The 15,234-nt window shown below is 35.9% G+C and overlaps 1 protein-coding gene across 2 annotated transcripts in view; it reads right to left on the bottom strand.

Annotated features, from left to right (window-relative positions):
- Positions 1 to 15,012, bottom strand: part of gpat2 (glycerol-3-phosphate acyltransferase 2, mitochondrial) — a 72,487-nt gene extending 57,475 nt beyond the window's left edge. The window contains exon 1 of one of the 2 annotated variants that reach the window (XM_008336169.3): positions 14,825 to 15,012. The gene's annotated coding sequence lies outside the window, so the exon portion shown is untranslated. The remainder of the gene's footprint in view (positions 1 to 14,824) is intronic. The other variant, XM_008336170.3, reaches the window with a different exon arrangement.
- Between the last annotated feature and the right edge of the window lie 222 nt (positions 15,013 to 15,234).

The raw sequence follows: 15,234 nt of genomic DNA, 5'->3' as shown, positions 1-15,234 counted from the left end.
TTTTCATAATGTGAGCTCACCCAATCCATCCTGGACATATTCCATTACACTTGTAAATACTGGTGACAATTGACATATATAAATAAGTTAAAAATATATACATAAATAGGAAAAAGCAAATACACACAGACAAGACTGATAAAAATGAAAAGAACAAAGATAGAAACAGAAACACAAGTAGAGGCATAGGATAGGATGTGGAGGATGAAGATAAATGTGATAGGGTAGTGGGAGGAAACATGACAGAGACAGAAAATCGGTTTTTAGTTCAAACTCATACTTCAGATCTCAAGATCTAAGACAAGTGCTACATTTATTCCAAACAGGAAAGTGGGATGAAGATATGTGAGTGCAACAATTGCAGCCAAGTAGGAATGAGACATAAGGGAAGCCATGGTTAAATCTCACATCTCTACTGACATATATGGCAGAAGATGGAATGATCTAAGTAAAGGATGATAAAAATGTAGAGAAAATTGAGTTGAGTAAGAAAAGCTGTTAGGGTGAAGACCGAAAAGTCATGTGAAGAGTAAAGAATGATAGGTAATCAAAATTCATGAAGGCAGCTGATGGACAGCTGAATCTCATTTTTATAAACAGTGAGAATGCATGTTCTTATCTCACTGCAATGCTACAGTCGCAAGACAAAACAAGCAAGCGGGGGATAAAAGAGGAGTGTACTGTTTACTTATTTTGTTAACACTTAGATAACCCTTTATTGTAACAAACAATAACACATTTAAATGCATTCGGTTGCATGATGTCTTACTCAGGAGATTGTTTACAATAACTGTACAGAGAAACGCGTCATGACACATCGATATTGACTGTTGAAATTTTATTTTATTTTAATTTCTATCCCATATCATTGACCCTACATACATATGTATTTGGATAGTCAGAGTTTCACCATAATTTTAACATTAACATAGTTCATATCAACAAATCAAAATAATGAAAAATTAGATTAGACATAGACAATTTTTAAAATGACAAAAGAAAAAAAAATCCCATCAATCCATCCTTGGTCTCTAAGATTATTTCTAATATATTTTTTTTTATCTACAGGAGTACTCGTAGTGTTCTCTAATGGTATGCAGGAAAAAATTATCTTTTCACGTTTACATTTTCAATTGAATAAATCTGAAACATACCATGCACAATTAATATAACATTTAAACTTAAACATTTTCATAAACATTTCTAAACATCTCTACTGTGGTGGAAGCTAACAGGGAAGGCCTATGCAGCTATATTCTAATGTTGGCCATCATGGTGGTACGCAGAGAGCTCAATGTTTTTTCAGATGGTACACAGTATAAAGAGTTTGAGAACCACTGATCTACAGCATAACTGTTATTAACCATTACGTGACTTAAAAGATATCTCATGGCTGTAAAATCGATAAAGATTATTTTACTTGCTTGACCTTTAAATAGTCTTTTAAGGAGAGATCAATGCTATATTTGTGCAGGAATTAATGCAGCCTGAGGTCAAGAAGCGACAGTCTGCTGTTTTCGTCCATGTCCTCCATGCTGCCAAGCACAGTACCGTAGTGGGAGAAATCAGTGGGAGTGACCTTTGGCAAAGCAAACCACTTCACTTTCTGTCTGAGTGTGTAAAGGCTTATTGTGAAGGTCATGTGGCTGAGACTCATAAAGGCTGAGGATAAGAGAAATATGTGGATGTATGCTTTGTGGTGGTTTTAATGTGATTTTTATTGTGATTTATTAAAACCATAGTTCAGAACTTCAACAGACCAATTTTCAAGAAAATGTGCGTTTTGTGTTTACACTGAACATTAACACAACTTTGTTTTGATTCACACTGCACACAGCATATACTGTAGCTGGCAACTACACAAGACACTTCTGTAGGTTGCTATACTGCTATATGTTCATGTATGTGTGTGTGTTGGAAGGGGAAGCTCTCCCATAGGATGTGCTGATCAGTCAGTTGACATAAGTGGATTAGGTAGAACAAATAGGGTGTGTCTTTCTTGCCATTTAGTGTTTCTCAGAATTCTCCTAATTATTTACATGTTCACAATTGTGTAGTAACAGTTCTGTAAACCTACACAATCAGTGTATTTCTTTGCTGTTTGTGTTGTAGTTATAAAGGGTGACTGCTGGAGGCAAAGTCTGGACAATTAGGTGAGTGTTTAAACATTTTCTTTCTGTTAAAGTCTATTAAACAGGGCAAAGGCCAGAGACTGACAAAGATGATTCACATGGCTGGCATTGGATACTACTGCCTAATGGGAAACATGCTGCTGCCACACAGTCTTCCATTACTGCTTAACTCATCTTACAGACCCTTATGTGACCTGGCTAATTGTCTGCACTAGACACAGACCTGCATAGGCAACGAAGGCTACAAGACAGTAAAATACTTGAACGACAGATAGAATCAATGTGATTAGCAACATGATGATGGTTCTGTGGTGAGATTATCTGTATTAATGGAAAAATAATCTATCAGTCTCTCCATGTGGCAGACATGCTCCTGCTTAGACACTGTTAAAGTCTAATTTATGATTAAAACAATAAATAACACTGGCACAGAGCCACACAAAAACACGCACTGTAACTGTCACAGTGCCAGCGCCATAAGTGTAATATGCAGAGCCACACAACACAGGCCTGAGTGGATGGGTTAAGTTGTAAATCACTTACATGCTGGCCTCAGCAACACTCAAATTCACACCCAATCGACCATATATATATATATACATATATATATACACACGTGTGTGTATGTATGTACAGTATATATATACATATATACATATATACATATATATGTATATATATACACATATACATATATATATACACATATACATATATATATACACATATACATATATATACATATATATACATATATATGTATATATATACACATATATACATACATGTATATATGTACATATATACATGTATGTATATATGTGTATATATATACATATATATATGTGTGTGTGTATTGAATTACAGACACAGTTGATTTTTTTTGAGCTCGTCGCTCGCTTTACTAAAGAACATATTATAAACCGTTACATTCCAATGCGCATGCGTTCATTACCTGTGACATCATCAATATCAATGTGCAATAACATGAAACAATATAGATGCCAATATCTCCTATATAACAGATCCTGTTATAACTTAACAGGACTTAACTTAACAGTTATAATCACTCAAATAAATCGGTCTAAATTTTATAAAAATACTATTATCTTAACTGTAAAAGAAAAAAAACATTTGAGAGCCCTGGCATGACAGATTATCTTATCTGTGGGTCTCTCTCAACACAGACATCCTTTCCAACTAACTACTTAACTACATTTACAGCACTTTTACTGTATGTGAAACATAAATGCCAATTACGCCCATGTCAGAAACACGGCAATCGTTTAAAATGTCAATGCTATTCATAATCATTCATTTAAAGAAAAAAAAAGTCAAATTCAATATTAACAAAAGAATTCTGAGCTATAAGCCCTATTTCAAGACATCTTGACTTCTAGAATGTCACATTGAAATACATGGCTCCATAAACCCAGGATGTTGTCAAAAATCACAATTCAGACTCACCTATCAATAGGACATAAGGCTTGAGGAACAAATTAAATTATATTTTCATGATCAAAAGGCAATGGCTTTTCTTTGGGTAAGAACTAGAACACATAACATTTCCAATGCATGGCTGACAATTGTTTAAGAATGTTTGTCCTGTACTTGCTCACAAAAAGTTTTTTTTGTTTTTTTTTTTTAGAACAAACTGTTCTCCCAATAGATGTTGTGACAAATCAACGTCTGAAGATATGTAGACGGAAAAGTAAAGTGAATGAAAGGACAGGGACAAACAGCTCTACGAAAGCAAAGTATAAAACGCAGGGCTGGGTGTGTGAGTGTGTGTGTGTGGATGCAACGCAATCTGTTGTTGTAAGGAAAGCACAGAAATATTATAAATTGAAAAATAAAATATACAGGTATATTATTATTAAAAAATAGTTTGACATAACAGTGGCGCTTTGGCCCAGAGGCAATGTCTCTGTCATTGGTGTGGAACCCCAGGGTTCACCTCCCGGGCAAGTTCAAATCCCGGTTAGGACGGTTGGTACCTTCCAGTGGACCCACCACCTGCAGGAAGGTTCGGGGGGTTGGTATGGTGCAGGGTGATTTGGGTGGAGACTACTGCCCCGCGACCCAGTAACGGATAAGCGGGTGAAAATGGATGGATGGATGGATGGAGTTTGACATAACAGTTAAACATATAGCAGTAACAAGTAAGTGAACATAGCCACATAAATATAAAATCTGTGGAGGATTGTTTTTACCAGAAACAACAAAGTTGTGTAAATAAACAGGTTTATCCTAATTCACTCTTCCAGAACCTATTTATAAGAAATTGATATAGATTTTTGTAATTAAAGTGAACACACTCAAAGCAGCAATGAACCACTTCAGAGCAGCGGGGAGACTGTGATAGAATAGATTTATGTCAAAAGATCACTTAATTTCATGAACATAATTGTTCATCACAAACTACTGTACACTGCATTTCTCATATCATGATCAAAAGTTGCTAAATGCAGTTACTTAAGAAAAACTGCTAGATGGAGCATGTGTTCAAAAATAGTTCATTTTAAACAAGACAATTTAACAAGTTATGATTTTTTTAGAAAAGCATTTATATATTTATAAAGCTGATTGGTTGTTGCATTGCATCATTTGTTTTGGCTCCAGGTAGAGCTTCATATTGCCAGTACTTTCAAAGTGAGTCCAACTATTTGTGCCTGATGCAACCCTCCAAATGGTTCACCTCAACCTCATTGTAATTAGTTTTCCTCTCACCCACACTCTCCATCTTCTCTCTGCCTTTTGCACACTTCTTCCTCACTGCAGCAAAAAGCTACTTAACACTATTTTAGCTCCAGCGATAAACAACAGACTAGTCATTCCATTATCAATCATCACCCCACAATATCTGCTCTGGGTCCTTGCAATTTCACAGTTCTCTCTCGATTTGATTTAGTCCCTTTCTCACTGCTTGTCTTGTTTTATTTTCTCCTCACTAAATCTGTGCTGTGTCAACCTCGCTCTCCTCCTATACTCTGTCTTTTATGTTTGTCAGAGGTACCCTTATATTTACCTTCTCTTAGTTCTGTACCCATGAAAACATAGCTATTTGTTTCTCTGCAGTGACCAAAGTTTCTAGAAAATGTATTAACAGAAAATAGCTGATACAAATTCTATAAAAGCTTTTCCTTGGCAGAACTCATAACATAAACACAGAGAGAACTTATTGTGCTCCTAAAGATGTTCATCCCACACAATGTCTTCTCTATGAAATTGTAAGTTGATTATTGGAATGAAAACTGCCAAAAGTGATACACTATTTAAAACAGAACGTTTTTTGCCCCCAGTGTCTGTCTTCAAATAATCAAATTAAGCAAAACTTCTAATATTGCTTACAGACAACTTAATCAATGCACCAGACTGAGTGAAGATGATGGGAAACAAGAGACTGCAGGAGAAAACCTATATCTTATAGGAAGTGTGTTTCTACCCAGAGATTTACTGCTTCTTCAGCACCCTGTATGGGGAACATCAGACTCCTGTCTAAAGTCTTGTCAGGTTCATCCATCTAGATAATGCTACAGCTCAAGTTATTTCCTTTCCTCTGTTATAATTAAAATGACGTGCAATGGTCAGCTTTTACTTCTACATAGCAAAATTGAAATGTTGCGTGCTGTACTGCCAAACTGTCTGACCAAGCAAACAGTGTAAAAATGTGGTCTGCTAGGAGGTTCAGCAACAAAAAAGGTTTTAGCCACCTTCACCTAAAAAATTGTGTAACATATACAAAAATCTAAGCCAGCTTCTAGCTATTGATATTTAAAGATTCCTACCGCCTTACTTACTTTATTGTTAAAAAATTAAAACCCTCAATTGTTTTATAACTCCAAATTGCTCAGAATAAAAAAAGGTCAACAACAGCCTTTATAAAGTATTTTTCCAGGACCACTCAGGGTGCTTTGTGTGACAGATCATATTCATAAAGTATGTCTACTGTATGTTCCGTGACTTTGGTCTATCACACAATCATTCACTCAGGGCTGACACAGCTGTCTGGGACAAATTGGGGTCTAGTGTTTTGCCCAAGGACACCTGAAGAAGATATACAGCCTACAGAAGCCAGGGACGAAAGCACTGGTGTTGTGTTTGGTAAGTGGTACAGCTCCTGACTAACAGCTGCCAAGTTTGGAAAACACCTTCAGTACAACAAGGCATTTTAAAGTGTTACAATAAAGTAATTAAAATAGATCATAACTATCCAGCTTTGTTTATCTTCATTTATATATAAAACTATATTGTAGAATTAGGTCTCCTGATTTAAGACTTTGGAAAATATGTATTAGTTTCTGTCTCAGAGGATTATTTTAATGTCTAATTCTTTGGCGATGTGAAACTAACATTTAATATTTAATAATTTATAAAAGGACATTTATAATTAAAACCAATACCAAAACAGATTCCTAAAAGGTAAGAAATGATCTTAAGTTCACTGAGTGAACTGCTATACGTGTCCACTGAAACATAAGCAGACACAAACATACCATCTGGAGCCATGTAAGGCAGCCGATCAATGTCATGGGAATACAGCAAGTATTTCCTGAAAAGGATAACTGGTGATGATTGAGTGTTAAAGAATGTAAACAGAGGAAAATTGGACCATGTGCTTGCATCAAGGCAAACTAAAATAAGGATTTTGAAATAATTGTATATCACATTACATTACATTTAGCAGACATTTTATCCAAAGTAACTTGTATATTTAGCATATACATACATCATAATATAAATATACTTATATTTACATAGTCTAAATAATGCTTCACTTCAAACTCACAATATTTTAAAGCTATTTTTATTACCGTATTTTTACGACCATAAGGCGCACCGTATGAAAAGGCGCAGTCTCATTTATGTGTGCCATTTCTGTATTTAACACACACATAGGGCGCACCTGACGATAGGGCGCAAGTTTTATATACATATCCTTTACTACCATACGCACGTCAGCCTTACAACAACACACACGCATACAAGTGTGCGTATTTTAAAAAATAAATAAAAAAATAGATCGAGAGCAAAACTGAGTATGGTTGTGCTTTATTTAAATATTAATTACAAACTTTACTGGATGCGCTTGTCGGCGATGTGCTTCTCGCAGTAGGACCGAAAGTTCGCCAGCTTTTCAGAATAATCCGCCGGACGTCGCTGCGCTACCGTAGTCCTGGTCCGGATGGAAAAATGGCACCGTTTCATAAAACGCCAGCACCAAGACGGACCTCCTTGGAAATGTTCAATTTTCATTTCCTCTGCTAGCGTTACTGCTTTGAGTCGGATGGTGACAGTCGAAACGCTCCTCCCGCTCGCTCTTTGCTCGACGATCCATAGCTCGAGTCTTTCCTCCAACTCCGGCCACCTCGCCTTATGTCCGCGGAAACTCAGCTGAGTCTTCTTCACCTGTCGGAGCTCGTTCTCCAGCTTCCTCCACTTGCGAACCATCGACTCGTTTATTTTATATTCTCTCGCTCGATTCCCATGTTCCTCGGCGTAGCTGATAGCCTGCAGTTTAAAGCGAGCTTCATAAGCCTGTCTCTTTGCCATTTTCAGGGTTGTTAAAACAGCAATGTTCTGCATAAAGCACATACCTGTTCTTTTATACACAATCCACGCCCACACATCCCCTCTTTAACGTTCTCATGTTCTCTACCACGTCCTCCTCAAGGTGGTCTCTATCACGTTCGCCTTACAACACACACATAGGGCGCACTGCACTATAAGGGGGAACCGCACATTTTGAAAAAAATCTAAGTCGTTTATATGCGCCTTATGGTCGTGAAAATACGGTAGTTTGAGAATGTGCTCAGAGCACATATCTAGTAAAACAAGCAAGGACCAAGCAACAGTACGCCAGAATAAAAAATGCACCCAATAAAGAGAATAATCATAATAAAAAAAAGAGAAGGAAATGCAACAAGTTCTCAAAATAAGAGAGCAGTGTTGGCTGATAAAATGAGAAACATTACACAACATCACTTGAGTGTTAATTCAATGGAGGTATGAAGGCGCTCATGCACTCCTGAAAAAGCAGAGTACTACAGCGATATTGAAAGAAATAAACACTCTACAACGCTCTCCACATCATGCAGACTCAGTAGTACTGCAGGCACTACAAAGTGAAGTGGCAAAAACAATGAACAAACAAAGCCACATAATGTCCTTAAGTACATTGAGGCCACCAGTGTGGAAATGAATTTACGTCAGCAGGTCCTTGACGCACTAGCGATTTGTCCCTCTCAAATGAACTGCGATACAGCTTGTGGCAGCCAAGTACCAGGGGTCATCACACACACCTGTATCACAACATGAATTCATTATTGACTGTGCTGTGCAGAATGTAGAAGAACTTACTGACTCGACTCCATGTTATCATAAAGAGTTGACAACTTGGTGCACACTGCTTTGGGCATGAGATTGGGATTATGTATTTTTTAAAGCACTTTTGACCCATAACCAAAAGGTTAGGTTCATAGCCTGGCTTGATAGATGGTCTTTCACTGGGGAGTTTTTGTTTGTGTGTGTGTGTATCCAGACTGTACCAAAGAAAAGAACATGCAAATTTTTAAAATAGGTTATTTGTGTTTAAATGTTAGCGTGAACAGTTGGTTATGTCTGTATGTGGCACTGTCATTGACAAGCAACCTATCTAGTATCCATCTTCCCATGTGATGCAAAGGCATTATGTCATTTGAAATAAAGCCGTATCTGTATACACACTGACATCTAATGTATCACATTTGGTTGTTTGATCAAGAATGAATCCTTGTTTGTTCTGCCCTATATGACTGCTTCTGGAAAGTCTGGTTTGCATGGTTTGATCTTTTTTAATGCCATCCTGCTTCAACAAGACTCTACATTGTTTGTATTTGACAAACAAACAAACCATATTGAAATATAGTAACAAAATAAGTCAAAGATGAATAATATTGAAAGTTACTTCCTGCTCTGCTGTGTGAATCACTATGTTACAAACATAGCAGTGTCCACAGTATGACCTTTTTCACTTGTGTGCATATTTATATATTATTATATTATTATTATTAAAACGTAAATGTGCCAACTAGCAGACAGCTGGACTTCTTTAGCCAGGGCACAGAGCTTGTTCCCCAGACTGGAAGGCGACCACACCAGTGACAGTTTCCAGGGACAAGTCTTAAACTAAATTTGAATTTATACTTAAATCATTGATAAAATGTTGCTGCAGATAACTTAAATACATTTAATACTTTAGAGAATTAGCTGTTTATCCACAATTTAGTGTCTGTATACTATCTTATTTTTTTGCAAATTATTGAACATCTTCCAGCTGCACAAAACACAGTCAGAGAATATATCTTTTGTATAACTAAAATATAGATGTGAGTAGTTGATTCCCTTTTCCCTTTTGTTGAGTGTTTAAGCAGCAATTATTGGTAATTACAGTGCTCCTTCTAACAAAACAAAAATGTTTGGAATTGCTAAGTCAGAACATGCCTGTAACTAAACAAAAGTCAACCAACAAGTGCCTAAAACCAGTAGGACACTAGTGTTCTAGAAGGAAATTGTTCAGACACAATTTGTTTTTAAAATCACAAAATAAAATGAGCTTTAGCAATTACACAGTTTTAATTTACTAATTAATAACTTTCAATGATTAGCCAGCCTTCTAATTAGCTTCGGTTTTGATGAGCAAAGTACATTCTACAACAAATGTTGACCAAGAGTCATTCATTATTTAAAAAATATTTACATTTATCGAATTTAAAAACTTAAAGAGTAGGTGTTTCGGTTTTTAATAAGGCTTTGCCGTTTTTAAGCTGATCTATTGGTAAAGAAGAATATGGTGTTTCTCTCCATAAATTCAAACAGTCAAGAGCAAAATCCAGCCTTCATCATATATCTCATCACCCTATGAAATTATTTGGCTTTGCTACCATGACCAGTATGGCCTACATTAAATAGAGCCGGTGCAAAATAGAGCTCAGCACCAAAATATGAAGCATTTACTCTTAGATTATTCAAGTTTGCACTCTAATAACAAAATGTTGTTACAAAATGTACCCTACACTCCATGTAGATAATATTTTATATATTTTCTAGTTCTGTGAGTTGACATTTGACATTGAGTACATTTCATACTACGAAGAAGTTCTTGGAACATAAGAAGTTCCAAGTACATAAGAACTAAAGCACCTAAATAAACACACATCTCAATGATGTGACTTACCACACATTGCCGTACGCTAAAAACTCATACAGAGGGAGACTGTATTTTATTATTGCCCAGTGGATATTATTAATCACTGAAGTTCCCCTGACACAAGACACTCACAAGGCACTTCAAAGTACCACATACACATCAAATGGAATGTATCCTAGTTAGCTTGTAGAGAGGTCATTTGACAATGTATAAAAACAAGTTCACGAGTACTGACAGTTGGAACTTCCGCACTACTTTGTAACAAGATACTGAAATTTTAGAGGGAATTTTTTTTTAATCTCAGAATTCACAAGAATACTGCCAGTGATGGTAGCATGTTTTTAGTGTGGTTGACATCCCTTGTTAAAATAAGTAAAGATATTTCAGACATTATCCACAGAACATCTGTGAACTGTCAACTGAGGCCTTGAGAACAAACTCAAGGTCAGTACGGCTCCTGTCTTTTCACTGATGTTAAAAAAAACCAATGGGCTCACGTGTTCAAAATTCACAGGAATGTTAACCATGACGAGGCAGTCCCACTTAAAAGCCGTGGCTCAATAATGTAACTTTCTCAGCTGTGAAGACTACAGCACAACGGTGGAAAATCAGTTTAAAAAAGACTAGCTCAGATATGTATTTACAGAAAACATCCCTGTATAATCTAACTAATAAATCAAGTTCTTAAGCCACAGTTTTTTGTGTGTGTACTATTTGCTATAAAGGAGGGTTCCTTTCTGCAAATGGTTTCCTTATAATCGATCTTGTGGAAGATGGGCTATGGAGGATTCTTTGTTGTTTGTCTTACATTTTGGTGTATGCTGTCTGCATCAAGAAAAAAAAAATCTTAACTTATTCCAAAGCAGCAGCAGGGTTCTTTAGATGAGCTCAATGGGACTAGATATTCAGTTCCACCTGAAAGCCAACAAGAGAAACTTTACCTGTCTGGCGTAGAACTGTCTAGAAGAATATCATTAAAGCAATAACCCTCTATAAAAGTCAATGGAATTGTGGATGGCAAAACCTTTGTATGCCTTAGCTTATGACTGCATCTTCCACTAAAACATAATTGTAGATGTGTGGGTGGAGGGTAGAAACGGTAATGACATGCATGGGCTTTTTATGGCTACATAAAATCAGACACATTCAAAATCCAAGCAAAGTAAAGGTCACACTAAACATGACATGAGAGAAAGGTAAAAAGATAAAGACAACACCTTACGGGAGCAACAAAGTGACATCTTCAGCATGATTAGGTATTCACCACCAGACATGGCAAATCAGATGTAATAGAACACATCAATGCTGTGAGCAAAGACAAATGAGAGAGGAAAGGGAGAAAATGAAGGTGGAGGGACAGAAAACCTCTGACTCAGGCCCCACTTGTTTGCCCTAAACAACTTATTCTCCATTTAATGGGATGTACATTATTGCACAGTCATTTTTATACTACATAAGTCATTCCGTGTACCAAAACAGATGGACATTACGTTGTCCTTTAATAAGTCAATTTGTTTTACTGCCAACTGTCTACTCACACGGATGCGCACAAGGAAGCAGTTGAAATGGAGAATATCTCATGTACCAGCCACCATACATACAGGTTTTTATTTCCCTCCCTCCAACAGAGGGTGAAATGACATGATACCTCTGAACAGTTGGGGCTTAAAAGTTGTTTATAATGTTGCAGCAATATTTCCTACTTCATTCACTGGTTTCTTTTTCATTTTCAGTGCACATATAGGTAGAGTTTTAAAAATGTAGGGAACAAAAAATTATAATATTATACTTAATATTAAAAACTATTTTTAAAGAATGTATTCACCATGACTGAGGCCCGTGTGTCAGCTTTTACAATACAAACCTCTAGCACAAACACTCAATCATACCCAATATTGAACAAAGTAATTGATTGTTGTAAGATGTAGATGATGACTTGTGATCACAGAAGATCATAAATAAGATTAAGTGGAATATAACAAAAGTTAATCTGTCTAAATAATTCTGTGGAAATACATGTATGCCTGTTGCATCCCAAGTAAATATGTGGTTTTATAGATATTGTTAGCTGTAATTAAGCCCCGTACAATAGAAAACACACAAACTGGCTCGCAGACATCTTAACAGTAAGTAAAAACATGTTTTTCTTGACACTTTCATAATAATTTTGTTTTTTGAAAGAATATTTTCTACTTATATTACATAATAATCAATCCAGGCCTGATTCACATTAAAATGTAAAAATTATCTTGTATTAATATCATGATACAAAAACAAATTAAATATTTATGCACTGCTACAGCGCACAAATATTACTGACAAATATTACTCTCAGATACACTAGCTAAATCACAACTGACATGCTTGTCTTGTTAGTAAAACTTTTGACTCTTGTCTGCAGCAACCCATTACACATTGCTCACATTTTTTCAAATGTAAAACTCATACACTGTGCATGTCTATAACACGTGCACTAGGGACTGCCATGGTGCAACTCTAAAACAAAATGTCTTTAAAGCCGCAAAATAGGTTTCAGATGGAGCGCTTCTTCAGATATAGGTATATTTTGATTTCCCTATGATGAGGAAAAATCAACGTTAGAAACAAATGTTATAACATCAATAATTCACTTGTGTCTAAAGGGACCTCAGCACCTTAGTGTTATGCACTGATATTATTGACAGAATTCACCCTTACTAAAAATATAATATATATATCAAATTATTTTTGTTGTTGTTTTTTTTTTTTCAAATTCATTTGCAGTCCATCACAGCGCATATATAAAATAATCAACCATTAACAATACTCATGTTCATTACAGTATATCCAAATAACCTGAACCCTAATCAATGTTGGACTGTGGAAAACTACCCACACCTCAGCAAACATATGCAAACTCCATGCAGAGAACAGTAAGGAACAAACCAGCAAACCTGTGATGTGGTATGATGGGATTGATAACCAATACTGGTGGTCCCAGCTGTAGATTATCCACAAGAGAAATTTAAATGGAAAGGTTTGTAGATTTGTGTCTATGCAGTTCTAATTAATTATGAAAATATGTTCATTACCTTTTAGAATAGTATCTAATACAGTGGTGTAATATTCCCAACTACCCAAGATGATTGGATGTTCAATCCATTCCATATTATTTAAATGAATGAAATATTCCTTTGTAACCTTTAAACAACTAAAACCATTGAGTGACATTGAGTTGTTTTTTAAAATATATCTAGTCACTGCTATTTGACAGGGCTTTGCATGAAGCCGACTAAAAACAAACATCCTAAGTGATATATTATTGTTCAACACCTCCAAATCCAACATTTTTAGAGAAGGGTGTAGACTCTTCCACTGTATCTACTATATATAAATGTGATTTCTACTCATTGCTTCTCGTTGCTGCAAGACTGACTGGATTATTTTATCTCAAACAATGTTATTTCTAGATTCCCTAAAGATTTTACTGTACAGACTAATTGACTCCAGACTAATGTAGTGACTAATCCACAATGACATTTAGAGCTTGACGTCAACTAGTTGCTGGTCACATGTTTTTGATGGCGAAAACATGAACGCCCCAGAGAAAGAAACAGGAAATGCAGAGCTGCAGTAACAAGTGAGTGCAGTGAGTGATACTAGTCTGGCACTTTACTTAATTTACAATTGTCTATTTCTGAATGTGCAGCTTTGGTAAACTTGGCGATTATTCCACCACAGATTAAAAGGTTTGTGATTATTTGAAAACAATGGAAATTCACAAAATTTTACCCAACCCCATCTTATGCCCTTGTGTTCTTACAAAAATCAAGTTTTTAAAAAATGCGAATGAAGCTGCGACTGAGATAAATTAATATTTAGGGAGATTATGTGCAACTAATACTGTACATGTGGACTATAAATAACCCGAGAGAAAGATGTAACAAAACGTGTGCCACAAGAACTAACAGACTACGAGGTCTGTTCTTGTTATTACCTGACAAAATGTCTGCCATGAAAAAGACGAAATCTTTTAATGAACTTGAATTTATCACATTTATTTATCTGTGACTTTTCGTCAACGTAATAACTTCGTTTGTTTTGATTTACAACACATTTTAAACTTTAATTTAAATATAATAATAATGAGTAATATCAATCAATGTTTTCGGTTTTAAACCATTGATTATTGTCAACTATAATAGGTTCTCTGGCACTACTTTACGGCTGTAAATTCGTTTTATTTTGACGCAAAAAAAACAAACCTTACTTACTGCTATGGTATGGTACCTCTTTAAAAAGAAGCTTTGTTTTAAAGGAGGCAAATCGACTTTTGCTACATATACAAATATAAACGAGGGAGCGACGGTTACGTAACCTGCTGTTTCGAGCGGTTTAGGTCTCACTTTATCCTCATTAACGACAGACGCCATTTTAAACAAACACAACAGCCACAAAACAACCTTTATATCGCAGTAAGAGAAATTACTTGCAAACGACTTTAAACCATTTAACTCCAACTTACCTGTGCGACCACGACACTGCTGTTCACAGGAACAAAATCACACCAGCTGCCAATATCTGCTAATTGCTCCCCAAACCAGGTCACTTTTAAAATGTCGGCCTGCTCTCTGTCCACTGCTGGACACTGGAGGTAATGCAGGTGAGGATGGTTAAATAACATTAGAAACCTGTGAACAGTGCTGAGTAATGGTGTTTGCAGTTTATAAACCGTAGTCCTCTATGGTGCAGTGTATTGTGCAAGAACGGTTATTGTTAGTGTTTCTGATTCATATGAATCATAATGTGTAATTGTCCAGGGGGTAACAAAATAATTTTACGTATACAGGCATATTATGGCTGTATACTTAAAATATCCATGGTTTAAATTTTAGTTCATAACATTATTTGTAAATCAACAACACAACTTCTCCT

Source organism: Cynoglossus semilaevis, chromosome Z (genome assembly GCF_000523025.1).
Source record: "Cynoglossus semilaevis isolate Cse_v1.0 chromosome Z, Cse_v1.0, whole genome shotgun sequence".
Classification (NCBI taxonomy): domain Eukaryota; kingdom Metazoa; phylum Chordata; class Actinopteri; order Pleuronectiformes; family Cynoglossidae; genus Cynoglossus; species Cynoglossus semilaevis.
The sequence above is the reverse complement of the archived record's forward strand: the minus strand, read 5'-3'. Positions and strand labels throughout refer to the sequence as shown.